Consider the following 13,694-nt stretch of genomic DNA (forward strand, 5'->3'; position numbering starts at 1 on the left):
ACATTTATTTTGAGACATTTAAAATAATTCGATATTGTGACTAACTATATTTTTTACAGCGATATTTTGGATTCTATATTTTTGTACTTACCTGTTTGGAGATAGGGCTTCGATATTTTGCCATTCTATATTTTTCCTTCGATATTTTGGCAATTCGATATTCTCCTTCTCGATATTTTGTCAGTGATCCCTCTACAACATGTGACCAGATGGCTGTGTGTGCTTTATTGACCTCTACATCATTTGCAATAGGCTGACACATTCTGCATTCTGGTGCATAGATTTCTACAAACAACATCAGCGGTGCTACCACAAGATCATGCAGTCTACAGAGGCTGAAACATGATGTACTGCATGCTCACATAAAATGGTTGGTGTGTCACCTGTCCAGACATCATAATGTTATCCACCTAGCTTCAAGCTGTGTACCGCTGTCACACTAGACTGATGTGAAATTGTGCAGGACAAAAACTGTTCAGTATGATCTGTAAGAATGTGTTGCACATATTTTGCAGAAATGACAAATCAAATGTCAAATCTACACAATTTGCTAACATCATCAGATTATGTAAATGCCCATCATGTCCCACTGCCACCTTGATTCATGCACATGACTGACCTTGCAGCTGCGCGCATGAATTGTGCACATCGGCAAATCTAGGTTGAAGAATAACCAAGTATGAATCTGTGGTCAAGCCTTCACATTGTTTGCAGCATCTGAAATATGTTTTACATTTACTGGATGCCTGAAGTTCATTTACATGTCTGTTGCAAGCCTGTCAAACAGTTGCAGACATCACAGCAATGTGTAATTTGACAGTCACTCATGTTTTCACACATACAAACTATGCCAAACATAATGACTACAACTGCAAAGTTCATCCATCATATTTTTTTTACCAATTCCAAAATCTAGTTAGGAACACAATATAAGAAACACTACAAGCTGATGTCAGTCAGTTATCTTAAGTCAAGCTGCCAGCTTCAACACAATCACACTTGCATTATTATACAAGTGAGACAGTGTTTATGATGAGGTATGACCATGTTGAGGAATGTGTACACTCCTGCACACAATAAATAAAGTGCTGTGTCAAGGTTTAATGTGTGCTGCACAGTGCATCCTATTAAGATTTTTGCGGGGATTCTGCTCATGCACAGAACTATGCGCAGGCAACTAGGACCTCGGTGAATTGTTGTCTACCAACTGCCGCCTCCGGGCCGTGATCATCCTGAATATGCTTGATCACGGAGGGTAGCACAGTCATAGAAGGTGTACCCAAACACTTTGCATACACTGCTGCGTATACCTTACCCCAATTCTCACATTGGTTACCTCTGGTATTAAGTAGAGGTAGTATGCGATGTAATGGAATGCGTTGTAAAGGTAGTTTTTAAACATGCGTTGTAGTGTCATGCTATGTAATGGAATGCGTTGTAGTGGATGTTGCGTTGTAAAAAATGCGTTGTAAGTGCATGCGTTGTAAAAGTGTGCGTTGTAACGACATACATCCCACCACGGTGCAGGGAGGCCAGAATTGCAGAGATGATTGTTTTTTTGCAGGAAGGGAAAGCTTCCTGCAAAAAAACAATTATAAGAGGCTCTCTGCAGCACACACAGAAAAAGGAAAAACAAGGAGAAATGAAGATATTTCTCCTTGTTTTGCCTCTCTCACGCCTCCCTGGGAGAGGCATATGTTTTTGGCGCTGCCTCAGGTTTATGATTTCTCATAAATCTGGGGCAGTGTCAAAAAACCATGAATTTTGCTGTGAACGCCCACAGCAACACCCATGGAAGCCCCTTTCACGCAGTTTTCTGCAGGAAAGGGGCAAATATTTATAAAGCCATGAAAAGCCGCGCTATGTGGCTTTATGTGGCCTTATAAATATGTTAGTGGCACATTGCGCCACCGGAACGTGATGTTCCAGTGGTGCAAAAGTGCTGGTAGGAGGAGGCCCTCAATGCTTTGCAACCAAAATTTGTTTCAAAACATTGATACTTGGTATTTGGAAGGGACGCCAACAACAGGCCCTTTCCAGATACCGAATTGGAATCACATTTTAGGATTCTGAAATTCTAAACGTTTTCAACTGCTCACATGTGATAGTCCATAGGAAAAAGCATTTGTACAGTTGCAAACCCCGAGTCAGAGCATTGGCAACAGCACAAGTGATTGGTACATCTGACTCACAATAGTGCCCTGGTTACATTCATCCCCTGCCAGGACATGTTTACTCTCCCAACCACTTGTGATGAGTGGGAGAAGCAGGGCGCTCCTTGCAGAAGTGGCAAACACTGGTTTCTGGAGAAGAAGATGGCATACTTCACCGGGACTTGAGGGTTAGGGCAGGGACCAGGAAATGCCAGAGCTGATGTACATATACGTATAAAGCGAGAGCTCTGGAGTCACCGTGCGACGTTGAGGCCGCAGCAGCGAGGGGTGAGTCCTTCATGCTTTCTAGGGGTGGTACTGGGGTACAGAAGCCAGTGGGAGACAATCCCAGAGACTAGTGCACCCAGAGACAAGGGTGTGAGCTGAGGCTCCTCTGTACATGATGTATACAAGGCAGAGGACACAGGGCGGTGCTCACTCACTGACACTACATGACAGTGTAGCCACAAGCAGACCAACATGTGTATCCATGTTGTATATAACATGTACAGACACAGACTGTGCACCCAGACAAAGGGTGTGAGCTGAGGCTCTCTATCCATGATGTATACACAGGCAGAGGACACAGGCGGTGCTCATTCACTGGCACAACAGAGCAGTGTAGCAACAAACAGACACACCTTTGTCTTCATGTTGTGTATATTGTGTACAGATGCACACTGTGCAACCAGGTGAGGTGTGCTCTGACAGGGTAGGTGCTGAAGGGAGGAGGAGGGTTGCAAAGGATACTTTCTGTACAGTGAGATGTAGAATGGTGTACAGGAAGAGAGAGGAGTGTGCACTGTGAGTACTCCACAGAAATGTGACTACTGCTAGGACTCTGGACTGAAGGATAGAACACCTGGGGCTGTAATACCCATAGTTCGCACTTTCCCTGTTTGCGCCACTGTGCACCTTTCAAACGTTGAGCCAGGGGCAAATGAGGGAAACTGCGTCCTGTTATGGTGAATGCACTGCCCTCAAGGTAGCCGCAAACTCAAGCTGCCCTGGGGGCAGTGTTGTCAAGTGAAATACTGAGCGGCTGTTTAAAAATTGCTCCATGTTTCACTGTGCAGGTGGCAACCCGCCTTCACTTTAAAGAGGGGAGAGAGATCCCCTTGCAGACAGGTGCAGTGAGTGACTACACATGCCTGCAGGGGGCCCTAGGGGGGGTCCATGGTGCCCCCTTTCTCTCTCCTGATGGCTGCCCTCTGGGGGGGGGCACTGAGTGTGTGCCATGTTTTTGTGGCGCAGAGTCAGTGCACCTCCTCATGGCTTCTTTCCACCCACATCCATAATACGGTGTAGGTGCAGAGGCAAGTACATTCCCTTGTTTGCATGGGTCCACGTATTCTCATGATAGCACCGGTGCTACATGTCCACAGGCACTATCAGTATTACAGAAAGGGTCGAACAAATGTCTGCAGCTCCTTCTCTAATAATAAAGTGCCCCGGGGTACACTAAACGGGTGCCTGTTTGTTGTACCCCAGGGCCCTTTGTGTGACACACCCTGAGGTATTGTACTGTGGGTATCGTGCAAGAGTGCACATCCAGACAGAGGGAATAAGACAGGGAAGAAGGCAGATGGATTACAGTCAGAAAAGCCATCAGTTGTTGGATTGTAAAGGAGTGGCACAGGCAGACTGAGAGACCAGGACAAGCAGGGGCTGAAAGTTTGCTGTGAAGCGGCCATCGGTTGTTTTGCTGAGGGTTTAATGCAGGAATAGCATAGGCAGACAGAGAAATTAGCACACCGAAGGGGCAGAAGGATTACTAGGGGGCTGCAACCAGTTTTTTGTGCTGTTGATATTGTGCAGGAGCGGCACAGGCAGAGACCTGTAAATGGACGTGGTAGAACGATTAAGTTCAAAGCCCTGAGCTACATGTTCAAAATCAGAACAGGTGTAGCCCCTCAGTACCTGCAGTCTCTGGTTTGCTCCTATGAGCCGCTTAGATGCCTTCGATCATCTACTCAAGAGAAATTCTCTGTGCCCAGAGTCAGACTTTCCTGGATGGGTGGCAGATCATTTACGTACCTCGGTCCTTCACTCTGGAAATTTCTTTCCCACATCCATTCTGAATGAAACAGTTTATGTCTAATTTCGCAAATCATTGAAAACGTGGCTTTTTAACCAATAATCATTTAAGCAGTTTTACATTCCGTGGTATGTCTGGTGCCAGGAAACCCTTTATGGGTAGCTGATGCGCCCAATAAATTTAATTAATAATAATAACAACAATAGTTCTGGGTAGGCCATCGGTTCTTGTACTGTTGGCATTGTACAGGAATGCACAGGCAGGCCTAGAGACTATGAGAGGGAGGGGCTGAAGGAAGGCTATAAGGCAGAGACCAGGTGTTGCGCTGTGTGTATTGTGCAGGAGTGGCACACGCAGAAAAAACAGGCGAGGGAAGAGGGCATGGGTGCATTAACATCACAGGCAGACAGAGAGAACAGGCATCACAATTTTATCAAGAATGGCGTCCTTGGGACGCACAGTATTTCAGTCTGTGGTATTGAAACGTTTCAGCAGTATTTGATAGTGTCAGCCGCACTGGATTGTGTTGGCTATATGAGATTGTGTCGACGGTATTAGATTGTGTTATCAGTCTTTGGTTGTGATGGAAGCATTAGGTTGTATATGCAGCATTGGATTGTATGAGGCATATTGAACTGTGCTGTTGGTATTGGGTTCTGTCAGCGGACTTGTGTTGTGTCAGCAATATTGTGTCGGCAGTATCACGCTGGCAGGATAGGACTTTGTCAGTAGTTTTTGTTTGTGTCAGTAATATTTGAATATGTTGAAGGTATTAAATTGAGCCAGTGGTATTGCATTGTTTCAGTGATATTGTGTTGGTGGTATCACGCTGTCAGTATTTGATTGTGTCTTTGGTACTGCATTGTGTCCGCGGTATTGGAATGTGTCAGTTGTATTGTGTTGGTGGTATGGCACTGATGCTATTGCATTGTGTCTTTGGTACTGGATTGCATTAGTGGTATTGTGTTGGCAGGATCATGCTGTCGGCATTGGATTGTGTCTTTGGTAATGTATTGTGTCATTGGTATTGTGTTGGTGGTATCTCCCTGATGGTATTGGATTGTGTCAGTGGTATTGGATTGTGTCAGCCGTATTAGACTGTGTCACCGGTATTGTGTTGGTGGTATTGTACTGATGGTATTGGATTGTGTCTTTGGTATTGTCTTGTTTCAGCGGTGCTGGATTGTGTCAGCAGTGTTTTTGATTGTTTCAAAGGTTTTGTGTTGGTGGTATGGCACTGTCGGTATTGGATTATGTCTTTCTTGCTGGATTGTATCAGCGGTATTGTGCTGGCAGTATCACGCTGTTGCTTTTTGGTTGTCTCTTTGGTATTGTACTGTGTCACCAGTATTGTGTTGCCGGTATCGTGGTGTCGGTTTTGGGTTGTCTCTTTGGTATTGTATTGTGTCAGCGGAATTGTGTTGGTGGTATCTCACTGACGGTATTGGATTGTGTCCGTGATATTGTATTGTATCAGCAGTATTGGATTGTGTCAATGGTATTGGATTATGTGAGTGGTATTGGATTGTGTCAGCGGTATTGGATTGTGTCAGCCATATTGGATTGTGTCATCGGTATTGTACTGGTGGTAGCTTTAGGAAGGTAGGATCCTTCTGCATGGTCACCCCCACTTTTTACCTGGTGCTGTGATGGTTTCTGACTAGTCTGACTGGGGTCCTGCTAATTAGGACACCAGTCTCTCTGCTTTCTCCCTTAAATTGTTATGTTCAGTACCTAGGTACATTCCAGATTGGATACTGGGGTACCCTTATAAGTCCCTAGTTTATGGTACAAAGATACCCAGGACATAGGTACCCCAGAGGTCCCCCATTGGCTGATGCATCTATTATGACACCCTTGGGAGACCATTCAAATGTAACTACCGGCCTGCCATTGCAGCCTGTGTAAGCTGGTGCTAGCACCACTTACGAAAGATATAGGTTTCCTATATCTAGGGTCACTGCACTTAAAACCTAGATGTCACTCCTATAGCAGGCCTTTGCAATCCTGAAGGCAGGGTGCTTGGTTCTAAGGGTGACGGTGCCCCTGCATGAGCAGGACACCCTACAGCCTGCTGAGTCCCTTCTCCTGGGTTGTAAGTGAAGCAGCCATATACCATATAGAGGGGCACTGTGTAATTACGAGGTGACCATCCTGAAATTGGCTGCAACAAATCCTATCATGTTTGGTATCAAACATATTGGAATCATACCACCACAACGTAAATGGTGTGGGAGGTATTGAATCTAAGCACTGGAAGAACCCTCCGTTAGGCTCTCTGTGTTGCAGGTACCAGTCTTCTAGACCCAGACAGCACAACATGGCTGCTGCCAACCAGAGACACGACTCTGCCCTCCTATTGCTGTGCCAAGCTCGAGCAGGGGAAGGCAAAACAATAGGTATCCTGTCACAGGGAGGTGTGACCACCTCCCAGACAGGATTTAGTGTATTGGGACCGGGTGGGGGCACTTGCCAGCACCACCAAGTCTGCATAAGGGACATGTTTGGGGCCTCCTTGAATAGTCCAGTTCAAACCAACCTGGGAGCTATTGGCTCCTGCTCTGGCGCGAAACTGGACAAAGGACATGGGAGTAAGCCCCCACTGCCCAGAACCTCCTCTGGGAGGGGCCCCTGAATCATCCAAACCCTTTCCTTAGGGTACTTAAGGGTTTACCTGTGGGTGGGTCCCTAGATTCGTAGTGGAACACAATTCAATTCAGACACCACTTCAACTTCTACTATCTGGGCAATCTGGACTTCGCTGGACTTTGTTTGGGCTTGACTTCATCTCCCTTTCAGTCTGCTGCATTGTCTGTGCCTGTGCACCATACAGGAACCTTCCAAGGCCTGTGGGCATTTAAGACACTTGAAGGAATCTCCCTTGAAGTGAAGAAGTCACTTCCCTGCACTCGCAGGCACCACAACTAAGCTGACCAGTCTGCTGATCCTGAGCTCCTACGGCCTCTGAAAGGTTCTGCAACACAGGTGGCGGTTTCCCATAGCTCCCGAGGCCTGCCCTGCCCTCTCACCAAGTTTGAGGTCAGTATCCCATGTGGGAGCTGCAGGAACTGAAACCTGTGCACCACGTCGACTTGTAGTTGCAAAGGCTTGTTGGCTTCCTTGAACCAAGATCTTTGGGCTCCAAGTAGCCCCAACCTCAAGCATCCCCAGTGACCAAAGTCTTTGATCACATCGTGTGCACCGTGGCCTTCATCTTTTGGTTGGCTGTTCGAGGTCCTCTTGCGGCTCCAGTGCCCCTGGCCTGTGGGTCTTGTTTAGAGTCACCCTTGTTTCTTTTGTACTCCCCTGCTGGTGGTGAGTCCCCTAGACCTTGCTGGTCCCGACATTGCACCTTCTTTGACATCCACGTTATTTGCCCTTGCCAAAGCTTGTTGGTGCTCCCAACTTACACCAACCCCTCAGCTCTCCACATCCTATGTGGGACAGCTTGTGCACAGCTCCTGCTCTTCCTCAGCATCACCTGGTCCTTACAGCTGCAGAGTCCAAGCCACCATCACCTGTCCTGCAACTCCTGACATCGGTGGGCATTCATCTTCCAGAACTACTGGTCACCCCTGAGTGAAATAGAGTCTGTCCCCTCTACTTGCAGGTACTGCTCAACTAGAATCCACCTTTGGACTCCACCGGACACTTTCTCCTTCTCTAGCATTGGCACTTTCCTGAAGTCCTCCTTCGGGTTTAATGGAAGTTTCTGACACAACTTCACACCTCTGCACCCGGCTTCCCTGGTGTAGGTAACGTGGGTACTAGGGTATCCACGGGTGGGGTGGCTCTCCAACCTTCTATCTTCCAGGGGGTGTCTTCAGGATCCACTGGGAAGGGTCCTTAATCTTTAAAATTCCAACCGCAACTTACACATTGATTTGTAAAGAGAAAGTGGCTGTGTTCCCAAACTGCGCACGATCTCCCTGGGACTCCTAGTCTCTCACCTTGGGAGGTTCTTTGGGTCCCCAGCACTTCTACATCCTCTCAAAATTGCCTTGACCCGAGTCGTGGTTCTTATTCCACTTTCCTAGTATATGGTTTTGTCCCCCCTGGGGCACACTTGTGTATTTTGTGCTATTTACATGATTTCTATGCAAAGTATTGTGTGCATTGTGCATATCTCTGGGTAGGAGATATTTGCATGTGTTAGAGAGTATTATATGATAAATACATATTTTTATAAGTACCAAGTGTGGTTCTTGTTCACTTAATCTATACCTATAAGATTGCATTCTGGTGAAACAAGCTGCTTTACACTCATTCTCGACTAAGCGTGAAGGCTGCTCTCCACAGCTACCACTTAGGTAGCTTTCTAGGGTTATCTGAGACCTCTTAAATCACCATAAGGGTTGTCTGGACTGGTGCAAGGTGCCCACTTACATTAGTGGACATCATATACCAGGCCAGCCTCTCACACTATCATACTGTTGGTTTTGGATTGTGTCTTTGGTATTCTATTCTTTGAGCTTTATTGGATCGTGTCAGGAGTATTGGATTGTTTCAGAGGTCTTGTGTTGGTGGTATGGCACTGTTGGTATTGGATTATTTCTTTCATGCTGGATTCTATCAACGGTATTGTTTTGGTAGTAACGCGCTGTCGGTATTCAGTTGTCTCGTTGGTATTGTATTGTGTCAGCAGTGCTGTGTTGGCGGTATCACGCTGAGGGTATTGGATTTTGTAAGTGATATTGGATTGTGTCAGTGTTATTGTGTTGGCTGTATCACACTGACCGTATTGGATTGTGTCATTGGGATTTGATTGTATCAGGGGTATTTTGTTGTTGATTTGCACTGATTGTCTTGGATCGCGTCAATGGTATTGAGTTGGAGGTATCTCACTGCCAGTATTGGATTGTGTCAGCGGTATTATGTTGGTGGCATGGCGCTGTCATTATTGGACTGTATTTTGGTACTGGATTGTGACAGGTGTTTTGATTGTTTCAGAGGTTTTGTGTCGGTGTTATTGCCGTGCCGGTAATGGATTACATCTTTGGTACTGTTTTGTGTTGGCAGTATCGCGCTGTCAATATTGGGTTGTGTCAGCAGTATTGGATTGATTCAGAAGTGTTGTGTCAGTGGTATTGTGCTCCCGGTTTTGGACTGTGTTAGCGGTGTTGTATTGTGTATTTGGTATTGGATTGTGTCAGCAGTGTTTTTTTCGATGGTATCGTGCTGATAGTATTGGATTGTGTCTTTGGTATTGGATTGTGGCTCTGGTATTGGATTGTTTCAGCTGTGTTGTGTCGGTGGTATTGTGCTGATGTTATTATATTGTGTCACTGTTATTGAAATGTGTCTTTTGTATTGAATTGTGCCCCCAGTATTGTGTTCGCAGTATCAAGCTGATGGTATTGGACTGTGTCAGAGGTGATGTGTTGCCAGTAATGTGCTGACAGCATTGGATTGTGCCAGTTGTACTGTATTGGTTGTATTGCACTGCCGGTATTTGAATGTGTCAGTGGTATTTCATTGTGCCAGCAGTATTGTGTTGGTGGTATTGCGCTGACGGTATTGAGGTATTGAATTGTGTCAGTGTTATAATGCTGATGGGATTGGATTGTGTCAGCGGTATTGTGTCAGTGGTATCGCACTGCTGGTATTGGACTGCGTTAGCGGCATTGGCCTTGTCTTGTGAATAGATTCCTTTTTCAGCAAGCCCAGTAATGTGCTGCAAACAGAGGGTGCAGGGTAATGTAGGGAGAGCAGATGTAGGAGAGCAGATGTAGGAAAGGAAATGTAGGGAGAGCAGATGTAGGGAGAACAGAGATCCCTCATGCCAGGGGTTCTGCATGAGGATCACAAATGTGAATTTTGGGGGTTCTCCTTTTACTTCATGATGCTTCAAGTCAGACTTTTGCTAAGAGCCAGGTGTCCTGCTGCTGGCGAGGCTCAGTCTGAAGGTCACTCACGTGTCACCCCCTCCTTGAGTGGAGAGGCAGGTGTCCTGCTGCTGGTGAAACTCAGTCTGAAGGTCATTCATGTGTCACTCGTCCTGGAGAGGAGAGTCAGTCCCTCCTAGGGAAGAGAGGCAGGTGTCCTGATGCCTGTGAGCCTCTTTCTGAAGGTCATTCATGTGTCATCCCCTCCGGGAGAGGAAAGGCAGGTGTCCTAATGCTGGTGAGCCTCAGTCAGAAGGTCATTCATGTGTCACCCTCTCCTGGAGAAGAGAGACAGGTGTCCTGCTGCCGTGAGCATCATTCTGAGGGTCATTCATGTGTCACCCTCTTCTGGGGAGGAAAGGCAGTTGTCCTGCTGCTGGTGAAACTCAGTCTGAAGGTCATTCATGTGTCACCCACTCCTTGAGAGGGGAGGCCAGTGTCCTGCTGCCGGTGAGCCTCAGTCTGAAGGTCATTCGCGAGTCACCCCCTGCAGGAGAGGAGAGGCAGGTCTTTAGCTAGTGGTGAGGCTCAGTCTGAAAGTCATTCACTTGTCACCCCCTCCTGGAGAGGAGAGTCACCCCCTCTGGGTGAGAAGAGGCAGGTGTTCTGCTGCTGGTTAGCTTCAGTCTGAATCATTCATGTGTCACCCTCTACTGGAGAGGAGAGGAAGATGTCCTGCTGCTGGCGAGGCTCAGTCTGACGGTCATTCATGCTTCACCCCCTCCTGGAGAAGAGAGGCATGTCTCTGCAGCTAGTGAGCCTCAGTCTGAAGTCATTCAAGTGTCAATCCCTCCTGGAGGTGAGGCAGGTGATGTGCTGTTGCTGACGGTCAGTCTGAAGGTCATTCATGTGTCAGGAAGAGACTGAGGAGATGGAGGAGTGAGAGTGAGACAATAGAAAACTTAGTGTGAGAATAAGGCATTGTCTTGTGTCTTATTTATTGTGGTAGGTGTGATAGCCCTGTGGTAACGCCCCTTGATCCCCAACGTCCTCCTTCTCCTTTTTTACTGGACTCATCCACTCCCTTTCTTCTTCAGGACTGTCCTCCTCTTCCCTCTCTTCTCCCTCAAGCTTTATCCCAGGCTGAAACACTCATAGGAGTAGAGGCAACCAAGGACTGTTGCCAACTCTTCCTCTCAGGCACCTACCACAAAAACTCCAAGACCAACCGTTCCACCCAGGCACCTGCCCCAGGAACTCCAAACCAACCATTCCTCTCAGGCACCTGTCCCAGTAGTTCCAAAATCAACCAGTCCTCCCAGACACCTGCGGCAGGAACTCCAAAATCACCCTTCCTCCCAAACCCCTTGCCCAGGACCTCCAAGATCAACCCTTCCTCCCAGGCACCTGCCCCAGAAACTCTAAGATCAATGCTTCCTCCCAGGCACCTGCCACAGGAACTCCAAGATCAGCCCTTCCTCCCTGGCACCTGCCCCAGGAACACCAATATCAATGCTTCCTCCTAGGCACCTGTCCCAGGTGTTTAAAGACCAAGCCTTTGTCCCAGGTACCTGCCCCAGGAACCCCAAGATCAACACTTCCTCCCTGGCACCTGCCACAGGAACTCCAAGATCAACCATTCCTCCCAGGCACCTGCCCCAGAAACTCTAAGATCAATGCTTCCTCCTAGGCACCTGCCACAGGAACCCCAAGATCAGCCCTTCCTCCCAGGCACCTGCCACAGGAACTCCAAGATCAGCCCTTCCTCCCTGGCACCTGCCCCAGGAACCCCAATATCAATGCTTCCTCTCAGGCACCTGCCCCAGGAACCCCAATATCAATGTTTCCTCTCAATCACCTGCCCCAGGAACTCCAAGATCAATCCTTCCTCCAAAGCACCTTCCCCATTAACTCCAAGATCAACCCTTCCTCCCAAGCACCTGACCCCAGGAGTTCCAAGACCAACCCTTCCTCCCAGGCACCTGCCCTAGGAACTCTAAGTACAATGCTTCCTCCCTTCTTCCCGGGCACCTGCCCCAGGAACTCCAAGATCAACCCTTCCTCCCAGGCACCTGCTGCAGGAACTCCAAGATCAACCATTCCTCCCAGGCACCTGCCCCAGAAACTCTAAGATCAATGCTTCCTCCTAGGCACCTGCCACAGGAACTCCAAGATCAGCCCTTCCTCCCAGGCACCTGCCACAGGAACTCCAAGATCAGCCCTTCCTCCCTGGCACCTGCCCCAGGAACCCCAATATCAATGCTTCCTCTCAGGCACCTGCCCCAGGAACCCCAATATCAATGTTTCCTCTCAATCACCTGCCCCAGGAACTCCAAGATCAATCCTTCCTCCAAAGCACCTTCCCCATTAACTCCAAGATCAACCCTTCCTCCCAAGCACCTGACCCCAGGAGTTCCAAGACCAACCCTTCCTCCCAGGCACCTGCCCTAGGAACTCTAAGTACAATGCTTCCTCCCTTCTTCCCGGGCACCTGCCCCAGGAACTCCAAGATCAACCCTTCCTCCCAGGCACCTGCTGCAGGAGTTCCAAGATCACGTGATAACAGCTCCAGAATCCTGGGCGCTTTCCACAAACATGTACATGTCATAAACACTGGGCAGAAATAACAGTGAAACTCAACCCCCTCCCTCCTTTCCACACCGGTGCTACACACTTTCAATGCATGAATCTCCAGCCCCCCACAGACAGCTCACCCTGTTTAGGTTGTTGGGAGTGCTCGCCTCAGCTCTGTCTCTCATCAAGAGCAGCTCCTCCTGAATGGAAGCTGGCACGCCATGGGGTTACTCCCCTCTTAAAAGATGACATCCCTGATAAACCAGCTGCACAGACATGCCACTCTTCTCCCAGGCTGGGTAAGATTACAGACTCATTGTAGCGGGACAACTGGTCAGCTTTCTGGAAGTCCATAACATCCCGGCCCTGGGAAGCATCCACCCTGCTAGCGGCGCTGAGGCGACTCTTGCTCTGGGTGAAATCATGTCCTTGTGATTCAGTTAACTCTGCGCTTTGGTTCTGCTGGACCTCTCTGCAGCCTTTGATACAGTGGACCATTCCATCTTATTAAACCGTCCTGATCACAATGGTATAAAGGGTCCTTAAGAAAAAGGCTCTCCTCATTTCCTCTTGATCACAGTCAGTCTTTCCTTGTCCATCCTGATCAAACTTTACGGGGGGGCCATAGGGTACCTCACCTTTTCCTATGTTCATTATTTTCCATGTCTTCTGTTAATTTCACAAACCAGATCTTTTGGTTGTGCATCTGCTTCTTAGGCCACTAGCACCCATATTATCATCAGACAACGCAGAAGTACCTTTATCCGCAGGTGCAGACACAGTTGGCCTTCATAAGCCGCGCTGTCTGTTTCTTGTCACAATCGTAAGCTCCGCTGTGCTAAATGCTTTTTTTCAATGCTACCGGGACAGTTATTGCCTTTCCTCCTTGATCCGATTCATGGCCTGTGCTCTCTGCCTGCATTTTGTCTAGGCTCGACTACTGTAATACGCTTTATTTAGGTTTACGTGACTCGCCAATCTTGAGACTGCAAACAATTCAAACTTGGCAATTCATTAAGTTTGGACACTTGCCACCACTTTTTTCCTGGTGTTTTGCTGGTTTATGACTTAGTTGGACTGGGATTCCGCTATTCAGGGCCCCAG

At 47.8% G+C, this 13,694-nt stretch overlaps 1 protein-coding gene across 2 annotated transcripts in view; it reads left to right on the forward strand.

Moving 5' to 3' along the window:
• Window positions 1-2,374: 2,374 nt before the first annotated feature.
• The window catches only part of LOC146839333 (lectin-like), a 78,745-nt gene continuing 67,425 nt past the window's right edge, over window positions 2,375-13,694 (forward strand). Inside the window, exon 1 of one of the 2 annotated variants that reach the window (XM_085650340.1) lies at window positions 2,375-2,441. The gene's annotated coding sequence lies outside the window, so the exon portion shown is untranslated. The remainder of the gene's footprint in view (window positions 2,442-13,694) is intronic. The other variant, XM_085650341.1, reaches the window with a different exon arrangement.

The sequence above is a fragment of the Triturus cristatus genome, chromosome 4_1 (assembly GCF_964204655.1).
Source record: "Triturus cristatus chromosome 4_1, aTriCri1.1, whole genome shotgun sequence".
Classification (NCBI taxonomy): domain Eukaryota; kingdom Metazoa; phylum Chordata; class Amphibia; order Caudata; family Salamandridae; genus Triturus; species Triturus cristatus.